General features: G+C 37.0%; 1 pseudogene; it reads right to left on the reverse strand.

Annotated features, from left to right (window-relative positions):
- Positions 1-237: 237 nt before the first annotated feature.
- LOC118536832 (tRNA (guanine(6)-N(2))-methyltransferase THUMP3 pseudogene) lies at positions 238-7,741 on the reverse strand (annotated as a pseudogene).
- Positions 7,742-17,700: the final 9,959 nt, after the last annotated feature.

Consider the following 17,700-nt stretch of genomic DNA (forward strand, 5'->3'; position numbering starts at 1 on the left):
TTAAGGAAAGTACTAAATGCCCAGCTACCTCTTCAGAACAGATCTAAAGAAAAGCTCTGCTTCTTCATACGATATTTTGCAATCCCATCATGTAACGTTCACATCTTTTGCTAACCAGGGTAAAGAGCCTTAGACCAGTTTAAATAGTGCAAACTGCACTTTGGTTAATGCTAGTTTTCTCAGTTCTTCGTGCTGACATTTCCAGTGTTGGAAAGTACCAATACTGCATTCTTTGCATTACCAGAGAGTTCCTCTTTCTCCATCTTCTGAAGGATAATCAACAGCTTGGGATGGATGTTTCAGAACACAAACTGCTGCAGGAAGACCCTCTATGTCGCCCAGACAGTAGATGCCTTTTGCCAGATGTGTGTCATTAAAGATAATGCCCTGGTAGAGCATTTCCGGTCCCGGTAAGCAGTAGAGCCTGGCCCATCTCAGGTCCACAGATACAGTTCATCTCTGTAAGCAAGCTGGATAAAGGTTACAGTTTCTCTTCTGGGAGGCCATCATTTTTCCAAATGGCATATATGTTACAGTAATATCAACAGAGCCAGGTCTCAGTGGTGAATTGCAGATAGATATCCCACTGAACGGCATCTATGGACAAGCCCCAGAATGGTTTGCCTTCTTTAATTTGGCTCTTGGTCAATCAAGAAGAGATATTACGTGCCACCCTCCCTATTAACAGCCAATGTATTATTATCACCAGCTTCTGTAACCCCCTCTCTTGGTATTGCCCCTGTTCCATATATCCCATCAACTACTCTATCAGTAGTTTGAGGAACACAGAGCCTGAGCACCCCATAGGTGAGAGCAGATCTGAGTTGTAGGTCCAAAATGTGAGATGTTTCTTTGGTGGAGACTCTCTTCTGTCAATGCAATGCTTGCAATGATTTGATTATCATGGATTTTCAAAAGAGTTTCCATATCAAAATTGGTCATGTCAACTTTCCACTTAAATTAATCCTGAACAGCACCCCTAGAATTTCTTGCAGCCCGATTTGAGGTACAGCACTGTTTCTCTCCTTTCTGCATATGACTCTAAACTTTAACACTTGAGGATTAGTTTCCCCTTTTGAACTTTCATCAGTCTCATCTTTGCAAGATGCCAAGTCAGAATCTACTAATGTTGGTATCTCTTCGATAGCTGGATTTTCATCAGAGTCGAAGACATATGAATCTAAGCCAGTGTTAGCAAACTCTTTTAACATCTTTGTCTTCTGTTTTGTCTCCTCATTCATTATCAATTTTACCTTTACTCGAATTCTTATTTATCCTTTTGTAATTTTTTCCTTGAAACTGGCTTTAATTTTCCGTATCTTTTAAGGGTCTGAGCATGGGAGTTTCCAGGCAATTCTTCAAAATCCTTTAGAACTTCTGTTTCTTTAAACTGGTAATCTTCAAACTCCTGAACAACCACAAATAAGCTATCAACTGATTTCAGACAATAGACCTGAGCCAGGCTTTCCACCAAAACGCCAAAACACATCTCACTTCATTTCTGCAGTTTGCACGATGATCAGTTTCTCTCTCACTTAATCTGCAGCTGTCTGCGCAAAACCAGTAAGTAGTATGGCTCCACTCACTTGTGAGTGTGAGTAGGTGCTCAGACTCACTTGTGAGACTACTTCCTGTCATGAATGTTCAAATCCAAGAGTTGGTCAGTGGTTTCTTGAACATCAGACCTGCTGGCAGTTCTTCCAAGATCCCTAACTTTCCTGCCAACACAGACCCTTCCAGTTCCAGCCCCACAGGCCCGTGCACCCCAATGCTATGTTTTCTCTTCTCTCTCAAGATGTTGGGTATAGAACTTTTTCAAAAAATTTATTAGCAAAATATTGAAACAAAGCAAAACTGAAAGAATTTTAGAATGAATGCCAATATACCCATCATCTAGATTCTAGCATCAACATTTTACTATACTTGCTTTTTCACATATTTATTCCTACATCGATACATTGCATGTTTTATGTATTTTAAAATAACTTGCAGACAAATGTATGTCCCCCTAGGTACTTCAGCCTTCCTGTCATTAACTAGAGTTCAATATTTGTTTTTTTTTCTTTTGATGTAAAATTTATATACAATGTAATGCACAAATTTTTCTGAGTTCTGAAAAGTGCAAATACTTGTATAACCCAAAGCCTGTCATTATAGAACATCACTATCATCCCAGAAAGATCTTTCATGCCCTTTCTAATTACTGATACTAATCCCACCCTGAAACCACTGTTCAAATTTTCTTCCATCATTGACTGATTTTGACTGTTTTAAAACTTCATAAAAATTAAATAATAGAGTATGTACAATTTTTGTCTGGCTTCTTTTGCTCAACATAATGTTTTTGAGATTTAATCATACTGTTCCTTGACAATGTTGATTCTTTTTACTGCTGAGTAGTATTCCATTATATGAATATGCTCTACCTTGTTTATCCATTCTCCTATTTTAGGATATCTGGGATACTTTTCACTTTGGACTATTATGAATAAAGCTGATTTGAATATTTTTGTATAAGTCTTTTTATGTGCATATGTGCTTTTATTTCTCCTAAGTAAATACCTAGAGATGGAATTATTGGACCATCGGTTAATGTATATTTAGTTTTACAAGGAAATGCTAGATCTTTTGCCATGATACTTGTCACATTTGACATTCCCAACAACAATTTATGAGATTCCCAGTGGCTGTACATCCTTACCAAAATTTGGTATTGATAATCTTTCTAATTTTATTTTTCTGATGTATGTGTAGTGGTATGTCTATATAGTCTTAACGTGCATTACCCAGATGACTAACAATATTGGTCACATTTTCATGTGCCTGTTGATGTGTCTATTCAATTCAAGCTATTTTGTTTTTATTATTCAATTGTGGGAGTTCTTTATAAACCTTGCATCCCAGTCCTTTGTCAGATACATGTTTTACAATACATATTTTCTTCAAATCTGTGGCATACCTCTTTAGCTTATTTTTATTTATTTATTTTTAAAGATTTTATTTATTTATTTATTTATTTTAGAGAGAGAGCACAAGCAGGGGGAGGAAAAAAGGGAGAAGAGCAGAGAGGGAGGGAGAGGAAGGTTGAAAGAATCTTAAGCAGATTCGATGCTGAGGACAGAGCCTGCCATGGGCTCAATCTCACGACCCTGAGATCATGACCTGAGCCGAAACCAAGAGTGGGACACTTAACCAGCTGAGCCACCCAGGTGCCCCATCTCTTCAGTTTATTAATAATGTCTTTTGTTAAGTAGTTTTTAATTGACACGTTGAACTAATCAATTTTTTCTATTATGATGATTGCTTTACATTTCAGAACTTTGCTTTTCACAGATCACAAAGATACTATCCTATGTTTCCCTTTAAAAGCTTTATGGTTTTCTTCTTCATTATTATTCAGTTCAAAATATTTTGTAATTTCTTTGGTGATTTCTTCACTAAAGAAATGAGAAAGGTTTTCTATAATTTCAGTGATTTTCCGAGATGTTACGCTGTTATTGATTTCCAATTTAAATCTGTTATGTTCAGAAAACATATCTTGTATTCTTTCAATCCTTTTAAATATATTTAAGACTTGTTGGAAGATCCAACATATTATCTATCTCAGTGAACATATCGGGTACACTTGAAAAGAATATGTATTATGCAACTAGTTATTGAGTGTAGTGTTCTATAAATATCATTTAGGTCAAGATGTTGAGTTTGTTCAGATCCATCTATATCTTTTTTTTAAAAAAACATATTTATTTATTTTAGAGGCAGGGGGAGGGACAGGAGGAGAGGGAGAGAGAATGCTGAAGCAGACTCTGAGCTGAGCGTGAAGCCGGACTCGGGGGTCTGTCCCAGGACCCTGAGATCATGTCCTGAGCCTAAATCAAAAGTCGGCTCCTTAACAGACTGAGCCACCCAGCCACCCCAGATACATCTACATCTTTACTGAATTTCTTTAGTTCTATCAATTGCTGAAAAATAGTGTTAAAAAATCTTCATTATGATTATAGAGTTGCTTATTTCTTCCTTTGATTCTGTCATCTCATGAATTTTGAAGCTGTTATGAGAGAAAAAACATTTATGAATACTATGTCTTCCTGATGAACTGACTCTCTTGGCATTTGAAAAGTCTCTCTTTATTTCCAGTGCTCTTAATTCCTTCTTGAAGATTGAATTTCAATGTGGTGTCATTTCCCTTCAGCCTGAAGAATTCCCATTAGCATCTCTCAAAGGGTATGTCTGCTGGTGATGAATCCTCTTTTTCTTAGCTACAGTTGCCTTTCTCTAGCCTTCCTCATTTTTGCTGGATATAGAATCTTGAGTTGTCAGATTTTTTTTCTGTTCTTTCAGAACTCTAAATATGTGTTCTGCTATCTTGTTAACCTATATAGAATGTATTGTTTTCTCTGGATACTTTCAAGATTTTCTCTTTATTTTTTTTATTTTTCTTTCTGATTCCCCCCCTTCATTCTTCCCTCTTTATATTCGATATTCAGTAATATTAATATGATGAGCTGAAGTTTGGTTTTATTTTTATTTTTTCCCAGTTGGAGGTCCTTTATTTTTCAAAAGCAGCCTATTGAAGTATAATCGACACACAGTAAATCAGTGCATATTCAAGTATACATTTGGATACATTTTGACATACATACTCCAGAAACCATCACACAATAAAAATAATGAATATTTCTGTTACCCCAGAAAGTTTCCTTCTGCCTCTGTAATTTCTCCCACCTTTCATCCCATTCTCAGGCTCACTGGTCTCCTTCCTGACACTATACATTATTTGTATTTCCTAGGATTTTGTATACTCTTTTTTTTTTTTGAGAGAGAGAGAGAGAGAGAGCATGAGTGGGGGGATGGAGGGAAGGGCAGAGGGAGAGGGAGAGAGAGAATCCTAAGCAGGCTCCATGCTTAACTTGGAGCCCAACATGGGGCTCCATTTCATGACCCTGAGATCATGACCTGAAATGAAATCCAGAGTCAGACAGTTAACTGACTGAACCACCTAGGCACCCCTGTATTGTCTAGCTCTTTTAGTCTGCATACCTATGTTGAGATTCATATGCTATTGTGTGTATCAATAGTTCAGTCCTTTTCATTGCTGAGTACTAATATACCATAATGATATAGCACATTATGTTTATCCATTCACCTCTTAATGGACATCTAGATTGTTTCCATTTGGGGGCCATTACAAATTAAGTTGCCATGAACATTCACGTACAATCTTTTCATCTCTCTTGGGTAAATACCTAGGACTGGAATGGCTGGGTCACGTGGCAGGTGCGTGTTTAACTTTTTAAGAAACTACTAAACTATTGGTATTTTCCAAGCAGGTTTTATATCTCACATTCTGGCCAGAAGTGATTGAGAGGTCCATTTGCTCCATATCCTTACCAACATTTGATTTGGTTGGTCTTTCCTCATTTTAGTAATAAAAAAAAGAGCCTAAGAGTATAGAACTTAATAGGTTTATCACCAGTGTGATTTTGTGTATTAAAATTGATTTAAATAACTTAAAAATCTGATTACAAAATTAATGTATTTTGTAGAAAATTTCTAAAATGTGGAACTATGCAAAAAATAAAACACCTGTTATTGTGTCAGTTAATCGTAATGCTCGTTGAGTCTAGACTTCTTTTCAATACTTACATATACTCGTTTTATTTTACTTTTTTATTTTTTTTAGAGAGGGAGAGAGAGAGAGAGAAAATGAGAGGGAGAAGGTACAGAGGGAGAGGGAGAGAGAGAATCTTAAGCAGGCTCCACACACAGCACAGAGCTCAATTCATGACCCTGAGATCATGACCTGAGCCAAAATCAAGAGTTGGATGCTTAACTGACTGAGCCACCCAGGCACCCCTCATACACTTATTTTAAAAAATGGATTCTGGTTCACACACTGTTTTCTAATCCACTTTTTTTAAAAAAGATTTTATTTATTTATTTGACAGAGAGACACAGTGAGAGAGGAAATACAAGCAGGGGGAGTGGGAGAGGGAGAAGCAGGCTTCCTGAGCAGGGAACCCGATGTGGGGCTCGATCCCCGGATCCTGGGATCATGACCTGAGCTGAAGGCAGACGCTTAACGACTGAGCCACCCAGGTGCCCCTCTAATCCACTTTTTTTTTCTTAATACTGAATCATGAGTTTTTGAAGTCATTAAAATTCTTCTACAATGTATCAATTTTAGTGACTATAAAGTTTTCATCAAATGCAATGCCATACTTCATTTAATGTCTGCTATCTATTGTTGGATGCTTAGGTTCTTTCTAGGTTTTCACTTAAAAAAAAAAAAACCTGCATCTGGGTGGCTCAGTTGGTTAAGCGACTGCCTTCGGCTCAGGTCATGATCCTGGAATCCCGGAATCGAGTCCCGCATCAGGCTCCCTGCTCAGCAGGGAGTCTGCTTCTCCCTCTGACCCTCCCCACTCTCGTGCTCTCTCTATCTCATTCTCTGTCTCAAATAAATAAATAAAATCTTTAAAAATAAATAAATAAATAAAACCTGGTAAGGTAAAATACATATAACATGAAATATACCCTATTTTAACCACTTTTAACTGTACACTTCAGTGTTAACTAAGTACATTCACATTGCTGTAAAATCAATCTCCGTAACTTTTTCATCTTGCAAAACTGTAACTCTATACCTATTAATTAACAACTGTCCATTTCCTCCTCTCCCAGCCTCTGGCAACCATCACACTACTTGCTGATTTTTTTTTTTTGAATCATGTTTTTGGGGTCATACCTAAAAATATTTACCTAACTGAAGATTGCAAAGATTTTCTCATAGATTTTTCCTTGAAGTTTTGTAGAGTTCGATTTTACATTTAGGTCTATGATCTATTTTGAGCTAATTTTTCAATATGGTGGAAAGATATGGATAACACTTCATTCTTATGTGTGGATATCCACCTGTTCCATTACCATATTAAAGGATTATCTTTTGTCCACTGAATTGCTTTTGCATTTTTGTGGAAATAAGTTATCCATTTATGTATGGATGTATTTCTGGACTCTTCAATCTATTCCTTTGATCTTTTTCTCTCTATGCCGGTATCACACTGTCTTGATTACTGTAGCTTTATAATAAGTATGAAATCAGAAAGCATTAGTCCTCCAACTGTATTCTTTTTCAAATTTATTTTTGCTGTTTTAGGTACTTACATTCCATATGAATTTGAGAGTCAATGTGTCAACTTATGCAAAATAATCTGCTGGGGTTTTGATTGGGATCGTACTGAATCTGTGAGTGAATTCAGGGAGAACTGACATCTTAACAGTATGGAGTCTTCTGACCACGAACAGTGTATCTTTCCATGTGTTTAGGTCTTTCTTAATTTCTCGCAGCAACATCCTTTTCCTTTTCAGAATATAACTCAGAATGGTAATGTCAGGCACTATTCCAAGCTCTGTGTGAGTACCAGGCACTGTTCCCTCCAAATCCTTTCTGATCATTCTCTCTATGGCCTCACATGGTCTCCTTGCCTCATACATGCACCTATCAGTTCTCTGCTCACCCTAAAGAGGACCCTCTGCAATCTCCAGGAATCTCTCTCTGTAACTCTTCCCTCTTTAATATTCTTACAAACTCTAACTCTTTTGTCCTCCTCAGACTCTCAGCTCTGTCTCATCAACTCAGGGAGACGGCACAACTAGGTTCGTTTTCCATTCCGTGTAGCCTGGAAACTCTCTTAAGGCAGTAAGCTGGAGCAATCGTAGTACTAACCTTATTTCCCATCTCTAGGCATCATTGTCCTTTACTGTCTGATGTCCAGTGTCTTGAAAACTGTTGTTTCATGTATCTTGTTTATTTTTTTGTTGTTGTTTCACATAGGAGGGTAAATCTGGCCCATGTTACTCTGTATTGGCCAGAAGTGGAAGTCACCACCATTATTTTTTTTTTAAATATGTATTTTTTAAAAGATTTATTTATTTATTTTACAGAGAGAGAACGTGAGTTGGGGGAGGGGCAGAAGGAGGGGGAGAGAAGCAGACTCCCCACTGAGTACGGAGCCCAACTGTGATCTCACCACCCTGAGATCATAACCTGAGCCAAAATCAAGAGTTGGATGCTCATCCGCCTAAGCCATCCAGGCGCCACACACAACCATTATTTTTCACATATTTTTTTTCTCTCCTGTGCTTTTTCTGTTTTCCTTCTGGGACTCAATTACACTTATATATTAGACATTTTTCATATTGTCTCACAAGTTCCTGAGGTGCTCATCCTTTTTCCCCCTTTTTCTCCTACTTCTTCAGATTAGACAAATTCTACTGATTTGTCTTCAAGGTTACTTGTCTTTTCTTCTGCCACCTCCATTTTGCTAAATCCATTCACTGAATTTTAACTTCAAATATTATACTTCATATTCTAGAATTTTCATTTAAACTTATTTCTCTGCTGAGAATTTCTATTTGTTCATCTGTTATGAGTGCATTTTACTTTACTTTATTCAGCATAGTTGTAAAATTCATTTTTAAATCCTGCCCGCTGTTTCCAACATCTGGGTCATTTTGGGGGCTCAGTCTTTCCTTGTCCTCTCTTCTTTTGAGAGTGGGTAACATTTTTCTGTTCTTCTTTGCTGAGTAATTCAGTACTGTAGCCTCACATCATGAATTCTATAATTTAGAGACTCTGAGTTCTACTTTATTCCTTCAAAATGGTTTAATTTTGTTTTGATTAACTTGGTTGGTCTCCTACTAAACTCTGCTGCTTGGAGTCTGTTATACATATGCATGGATAAGGTTCGACCAGGGATCAAACAAAGCTTTGCAAAGCTTAAACACATAATTAGAGGATTTCCCTCCCTTTCTCTCACGTTTTCAGGATTTCCTCCAAGACTCTCTAGTGTGTCTGGTAGCTCTGTTCTCATTTCTTCAGGACAGGAAAAGTATATGTTTTCTCTCATGATCTTAGCCACTCAAAGTGGTGCCAACTTCGGGCTGCTCTTAGGCTAAAACCATTCTGAAAAGGAGGGTCCCTTCTTCCAAATGCCATCTTCTCTCCCAAATCTGCCTGCTTTTATTCACTCATTAGTTAGTGAGGTAGTTGTTTCTCATATTTTGTCAGTGGAAAAGAAGTGGTGCCCCCAGTAATTTATTTATTTATTTATTTATTTATTTATTTATTTATTTAAGATTTTTTATTTATTTAACAGAGAGACAGAGACAGCGAGAGAGGGAACACAAGCAGGGGGAGTGGGAGAGGGAGAAGCAGGCTTCCCGCTGAGCAGGGAGCCCGATGTGGGACTCGATCCCAGGACCCTGGAATCATGACCTGAGCCGAAGGCAGACGCCTAACGACTGAGCCACCCAGGCGCCCCCCCAGTAATTTATTTTTGAAGTTTTCTACATTCTCTCTTTTCTCCTGAAGATGTCCTATTATTCATTTGGGTCCCTTTCTGTCACATTAAAACTGTTCTTAAGGAATCCTTGGTTGCACTTTCTTTCTTAATAGTGACACACCGAAAGGCAGATTACAAGATCCACACTGGTGGCTGTACTTAGTGAGTGGTAGACTTTCCCTAAAGCTAACTTTGCCAAGACATTTTCATTATTTTGATGGTGGACCCTCAAATGTGCATATTCACATGTCTTTTCTTTGGGGCTGGTCAGTTATATGGTCAAATATCTTAGAAATCATTTTCATACCAAAAATCTTTCAATGGAGTGGTTGTCAATCATATAGACATAGATCTTTAATACAATTCCTTCTTCAAATATAATGCATATGCTTTATTTGTACTCTCTTGTGCTTTTCTCAGTGAACACTTGCCTATTGACTGAATTAAATATTTCAGTTTAAATATAAAAAAAAAAAAAGACAAGCAGAACTCCCTCAAATCTTAAAAGTTTGGTTTAAGTGCTGGATGATGGCATCATATTTCAATCACCCTTTATTTTCATTGAGACTTTATTTCATCCCCAGTAAGAGAGGCTTCTTTGTCACATGTATTCTATGTTATAGCCATCCAAAACTATTTATATTCTGTCAAACAGATCTTTCTGACTTCTCCAGACATACACAGTCTGACTTCTTCACCCTTTTTATGCTTAACAGAAGCAGTGCATCTACCTCTATTGAAATACTTACTGATTTCTGTTTTCATAACTTTGTTTATATGTCTCCCTTACTAGTTTGTGAATTCTATGTAGTCAGGGACTCAGACGATTTTATGAAACCATCTTACCAACTAACAGCATCTCCACCATTGACCAAAGAGGTCCACACCAATCACATTCGGTACTCTCTTGTAAGAATCAGATTGCCCCAGATGAGAACTTATACTTTTATTTTGGAATAGCTTTTAGTTAAAAAAATACATACACACGTGTGTGTTCATGTGTGTACATATATGTGTGTAATTATCAGTATTTTAGGAGAGTATTAACTAAAGCTATTTTATATTCAAGTATTTAAAATTCTAAGTTATGATAACTTAGAGAGCCTCATCCTGTAAACTCAAATGTATGCATTACAGGTAGTCCAGAGTCTGTTCTCCTTTTATCTACTATGATTTTTGCTGCGAAATTTAATACGAGAGAGATGGTTGTTTCTGTAGTGAATTTGCAATATGTTTCCATTTAGAAATACTGTGTATTCATGTGTGCAGGGTGTCAGCTGGATAAATATTTAGAACAGCTTTTTAGGTATTATAGATTTTACACAATAATAGAGATGGAATCACTACTTATAAAATAATCTGTGGAAGCTTATCTTTCAATTATAAGTGACAAACCCCAGGCCTGGCATATAGAGTGAGCCCTGAACAGTACTTTTTCCAGATCTTTGTGTTACTAAACTGTTTGCAGGAGAACCCAGCAGCTGTTGTGTGAATCTGATGAAGCATTAGGAAAAAATATTCTCTGAGTAAATTTAGCTTAAAATTCTATAGAATTTTTTGAGGATTGTGAAGATGCAATACCTCATCTCTATAAGAAATGTGACATGATAAAAAAACAAATGCTTTTACAGATGTAGTAAGACTGCATTAAGCAGCGACTTCAGCCATCCTGGAATTAAATGCAAGACAAATTATAAATGAATCTATCTTCACTTTAAATGTATCGAGTGTAAGTTTCACTACACTCAAATGAAATACTTCTCTGAAAATAAGTGTGCCACTAATTTCCTGAGAATTTTTATGAATTTTCTCACCCCAGATGTGAAGAAAATGAATATTTAAAACCATGAGAATGTTTACCTAGCCAGATGGAATCTGGAGAATCAAAGAAACAGGAAAAAATGATAAAAGGTGATCAAAACAACTATAACATGCTGAAGTTTTGTCCTGGTGAATCGGAGGCAGGCTTGGGGGTGGTTAACCACGGCCGTGTCCTTGCCGGCAACCCCCTTGAGCCTGGCTGTGCACCGCTGAGCCGCGCGTGGGGAGGGCAGCTTTCCCCCATCAAGTCCCACAGGGAAGGACTTTGCAGTAGCCTATCGTGGACCTGAAAGATCTCATATAAAATTTTGACCTGAAGCTGGATTCCCCCAAATGTCAATCTAAATAATTGGTATTCAATTAAAATATTCTCTTGTAAGGAATAGCTCCATCTGACCTCATCTACGAAAAAAAAAAAAGAGAGAGAGAGAGAATTCAAGGTGAGATAAGTGATTCAATAAGTTACACAGATCAGTTTATAGCCTGGTAGTTAATATTGAGCTCAGGAGATCATTACCATATTTTCAGATATTTGGTTTCAACTTTTAATTCAAATTCACTCATTTAAATATTAAAATAATAATAACCCCCACACAAAAATAGTCAATTGATCTCTGACAAAGGTGCAAGAACAATTCAATGGAAAAAGAATAGTCTTTTCATAATTGATACCGGTACAATTCCACATCCATATGCAAAAAGAAAAAAAAATTAAAAATGAACCTGACACAGACCTTATACCTGTCATGGAAACTTATTCAAAATGGATTATAGACCTAAATATCAATTTAAAAATATAAAACTTCTATGGGGCGCCTGGGTGGCTCAGTCGTTAAGCGTCTGCCTTCGGCTCAGGTCATGGTCCCAGGGTCCTGGGATCGAGCCCCGCATCGGGCTCCCTGCTCAGCGGGAAGCCTGCTTCTCCCTCTCCCGCTCCCCCTGCTTGTGTTCCTGCTCTCGTTGTCTCTCTCTGTCAAATAAATAAATAAAATCTTTAAAAATATATATATAAAACTTCTAGAAGAAAACATAGGAGAAAACTTACAGAACCTAGTGGATTAGTTTGCTAGGGTAGCCAAAGCAAAATACCACAGACTGGGGGGCTTAAATGACAGAAATTTATTTTCTCACAGTGCTGGAAGCTGGAAGTCCCAGAACAGGTATTGGTAGGTTTGGATTCTCCTGAAGCCTCTCTTTGGGTAGCAGATGGTTGTCTCCACACTGTGACTTCCTGTGGTTGTCTCTCTGTATGCATGTATCCCTAGTGTCTCTTCCTCTTCTTAGAAAGATGACAGTCACATTAGAGTAGGGCTCCAACCTAAAATCCAAAAAACTGACAATACCAATTGCTGGCAAGGATGCAGAGCAATAGGAGCTCTTATTAATTTCTGCTGAGAATGCAAAATGATGCAGCCACTTTGAAGACCATTTGGCAGTTTCTTTCAAAGCTAAACATAGTTTTACCATATGATCCAACAATTGTACCCCTAAGTATGTACCCAACTGATTTGAAAATTTATGTCCACAAAAAACCTTTGTCCAAATGTTTATAGCATCTTTATTCATAATTTCCAAAAACTAGAATTAAAATGTTCTTCAGTCCATTCAATGGAATACTATTTAATGATAAAAAGCAATCTGCTATCAAGCATGAAAAGACTTGGATGAATCTTAAATACATATTGCTCAGTGAAAAAGCCAGTCTAAAAAAGTTACATACTTTATGGTCCCAATTATATGATATTCTGGAAAAGTCAAAACTATAGAGACAGTAAATACATGAGGGGTTGGGTTTGGATTGGGGATGGGGAGGTTTGAATTAGTGAAGCACAGAAGATTTATTTAAGGCAGTGAAGCTATTCTTTATGATATATAATGGTGGGCATATGATACTATGGGTTTGTCAAAACCTATTAGAACTTTACAGCCCAAAGAACAAACCTTAACTTATGCAGAGTTTAGAAAATAATTTAGACAGTTCAGAGATCTCAGAATGAAATGCAGATGCTGACAAACAATCTGACTGAATTGTTAAATGAATCAAACAAGGAGGACATTAGACTGAGGTGGCTTTAATGCCTTAGCAGCCCATGTAAGCAAACCAAAATCGAAGCCTGAAATGCCTCAAGGTTAAGGAATCAAAACCTAAGGACAACCAATCACAAACAGCCAACTAGGCTTTCCCAAATAAGGCAACTGCATAAGCGACAGTCAATCAAATCATTTCCTTGCTTTGCTTCAGCCCCATCTCTAGACAAGTCTTTCCCCTGGCTCCTGTTGGTGGAGCACTTCCAACCACTTCCGGTTCGGCACGACCCAATTCCAATTGATTTTGCGTGAAGAAACTCTTAAAATGTTTAATAAGCCTCAGTTTAACAGTTGTGCAAATGTATGACACAACCTCACTGGGGGGAATGAAAAGTATGAAACAAGCAAAATGGGGTAAAGGTGCTGACCTGAATACCTTTGGAAATTAATAGTCCGTAGGCCCAAAGGCAAAGGGACCTCTACAAAAGCACTGTACTCTAGTTAATAAAGTTATTTCCCACAGGATGCAGGTAATCAATTCTGAAACCTGAGTAGATACTTGAACAGATACTTCTCCAAAGAAGATATATGGGAGGCAATTCAACACATAAAGCGATGTTGAATGTCACTAGTCATAGGGGAAATGCACCACAGCACACACATGAGAGTGGCCCAAATCAACGTTACTCACCAGGGGGCCTGGGTGGCGCAGTTGGTTAAACATCCGACTCCCGGTTTTAGCTCCGGTGATAATCTCAGGGTCGTGAGACTGAGCCCCGAATGAGGCCCCACACTCAGCCCGGAGTCTGCTTCAGATTCTCTCCCCCTCTCCCTCTGCCCCTCCTGCTTGTGCTCTCTCTCTAAAATAAATAAGTCTTTAAAAATAAATAAATAGGGGCGCCTGGGAGGCTCAGTGGGTTAAGCGTCTGCTTCAGCTCAGTTTATGATCCTGGGGTCATGGGATCAAGCTCCGTGGGGGGGCGGGGGAGGGGTGGGTCCCTGCTCAGTGGGGAATCTGCTTCTCCCTCTCCCTCTACCTCTCCCCTCCTCCCCGACCCATGCTCTCTTTCTCCCTCTCAAACAAATAAATAAAATCTTTAAAAAAGAAATAAATAAGTAAATAAATAATTAAAGTTACTCACCAAACCAAAGGCTGGTGAGAATACAAAGCAACTGGAACACTCCTATAGTGTTGGTGAGAAGGCAAAATAATATAAGCACTCTGGAAAACTGACTCTTTTCCATGAGGTTAAACATAGACTTAACCGGATGCCAACATTCCCTCTCTTGGATATTTACCCTAGAAGAATGAAACATTATGCTCACACACAAACCTGTATGCAAATATTTATAGCGGGACTACTACAGTTGCCAAAATCTGGAAACAGCTTGAATATCCTTCACTGGATGAATCAATAAACACAGTGTTGTCCCTCATACAATGGGATACTACTCAGCAATAAGAAGAATGAGATTTTAAAATTTGGCTTCAGTTTAATTAGTGTTAATTTTAACTTTAAAAACTGATATTTGATTCGGTTAATGAAAAACTTTAAAGTATGTTTGGAACAACTTGGGTACATGAATATTCTTTTTCAACTGTGAATCTTATAACATCTACATACAGATGAAATACATTTGATAAAATCTAACTTTCAAATCAAGATGTGTTGTAAATGTAAAATTATAATTGGATTTTGAGCCCTCATTCTAAATCAAGAATATAAAATATATTACTCATTTTTATGTGGATTGCATTTTAAAATGACAAGATTTTGGATTTATTTGGTTAAATAAAAATCTTATTAAAATTAAAAAATAATAATGACATGAATAGCCATGTAAGTTATTATGTAGTGAATATAATAAGGATGCATGAAAGAATGAAACAATAGTGAAAAATCACAGAGTGCTAAAGGGCTTTGGGAAGATACAGGAGATAAGAGAAGGATTTAAAAGGGAAGATGATTGCAATTAGCCCACCACAATGACGTTGGTGCTGAACTGATTAATTTAGGCTCTGAGGTTCCACTCACCAAGTACTAAACTAATTTTTCTTTTAATAAATTGGTCTATGGAGATCATTGAGATTAGCATCTTTTAAAGTTAATGAAGGGGAGGCTTCTAAACGTTTCTGTGTGCTCCTTCAATAAATTGCCATGTTCCTTCAGAGGGAGAAGTTGAATTAGTTAGGAGGTGACGAATTAACAGTTTAAAGGTGTAAAACCAATTCTCAAGGTCAATGCTTTGTGTTATGTGGGTCAAATTTTGCCAGTTTATGAGAAGGGAATTTAGGTTACTCTAAGATTTAACTTCATATATGCATTTTCATTGTTTGGAGGCACCCCTTTATCTCTTTGTTTTCCTAGAATGAAGACTTTTTGCTTTTGGGTTGAGTAAACACAATAGTGCCGTCTGGTCTTAGAATCTCTTCCTGTCCCTTGTTTAAGCCAGAATGGCATTCTGATACCTCATTTATTATTACAGGCATTCTTTGCCAGTATACACAGTGCATATGATGAGATTCAAAGTTCAAATCAAATTTTAAAATGGGTGTTTTTGTCTGTTTCTCTGTAATAATAAGAATATTTCCTTCAGATATATGTTTTTTAATCAGTGATTAAATCCCTCTCACTTTTCCAGATTCTGATAGAAGACAGTCTGTGTCCCGGTTAATAGAGCTGGGAAAATACAAGGACAAAAAAGAGGCAAGTAGTGGATTTAGTATTTATTAGCTTTTTCTTCTGTATAACTAAATAATGGCTCTGACACTCTGTTCTCTTCAATGCTTCCCAGATCAGGACAGGGTTGAGGAAGGCTGTCAGACACATGCAGAAACCTTAATATGATTTATTCATGCATACATAAGGTGACCCTCCCACTCTCCTGATTACCCATGCCATGTGAAAAATTTCCTAGTTGTTTCTATTTCCCCCTATAGAAAAGATTTAACCAAACACACAGACTCCAAGAATAATACGGTCAAGATATATTTTTCTTTCAGTTTTTTAATATCAGTAATAGGTTTCATTTGATTTTATGAGAACATTTAAACATTGCTATAATGCATGAAGTTATTTCTATACTCTGTGTCATTACATTTTTAAGGTTTTGTATTGAAAATTAATGGTTCATTTGGTTTTTAAAATGAAACTAAAAATTAAGTAAAACCAGTTAATCTAATAATGAAAAGGAAGATGACAAATATTCTCAGATATTTGTTTTATTGTTATTATTTTTTGAAGCAATGAAAAAGCCCTGTATATTTAAACAAGAGTAAAAAAAATGAAGTATTAGACTCTCTGATATCTGGACTCCAATTAAACTTCTAAAAACTCCTTATCCTATTTCTCCAATTAAACCAGATGGTTCTGCTCATTATTCTCTAGAACCTGGGCACTTTTACTCAAATCATTCCCTGGGTTAAATATCTGCCCCCCCAACCCCCCCCCTTGAAATGTAAATCTCTGAAGCCTCGCTCCCGTGGCACCTCACCTACAGTCTCTCTCTCTCCTGGATCTACACCCACGGCTCATACTCGGTAGCGCATACACACTGGTGCCGCACATCCATTCTAATTGGTTAGCTATATCTTTTTATTCACTGGAAATTATGCCATGTCGATTTTTAACTTTTAAAGTCTTACTTCTGCTGCCCATTATTAATTCAATGAATATTCATTGAGTCTCTGCTCTAGACACTGGGAATAAATAGTGCATAAAAATCAGCTCGGTTAGAAATAAAAAAAAAATCAGCTCGGTGTTTCCCCTCATGGAACTTATACTCTAGCATTCATTCACATATTGGACAACATTCTGATTCTAATATGTCTCGGTAATTACATTTATACAGGCATAGATCTTATGACTGTAACTATATTTCAAACACTTCTAGGATTGTCTCAATCATTGTGCCCAACATAATGTCCAGAATAGAGCTTACAAAAACAGTGAAAGAAAACTGGAAGAATCTTTGGAGATTAAAAAAAAAAAAAAAGTTGACTTACAGAAGAGAAAATTAACAGGGAGAGAAAGTGCCAAGCCTAAAGTCACATGGTGAAACATTCCAAGCAAGTACTGGTTGATTTGATAAACTTGAAGAAATCTCTGGTTCAAACTCTCATGAGAATCTTTGTCAAACCATCTCCCTCATTGGCTGGTTTACATTTTTCATGTCCTCAGTAGTTTATTTGGTAACAGATTTTCAGAGACATATTTTCAATGAATCTCTCTATTTTTACAAATGGGAAAATGAGCCAGGAGACAATTTGACAGTTTGATTTGTTCAAGAACATATCAGCTGACTATAGATAAGCAACAGCAATACATAAACTATAACTTGTATTTTTTTTTGTTTTTTTTGTTTTTTTTTACAAGGCAGTGAGCAGAGGCATAACTTGTACTGATGAAAAACAAAGGCAAACTTGACTAATCAAAACATAGTTGTGAAATAAAATAGAGTGCAAAAACAGACACACACACACAGAAAGCCATCTGATTTTGAA

Source organism: Halichoerus grypus, chromosome 5 (genome assembly GCF_964656455.1).
Source record: "Halichoerus grypus chromosome 5, mHalGry1.hap1.1, whole genome shotgun sequence".
Classification (NCBI taxonomy): domain Eukaryota; kingdom Metazoa; phylum Chordata; class Mammalia; order Carnivora; family Phocidae; genus Halichoerus; species Halichoerus grypus.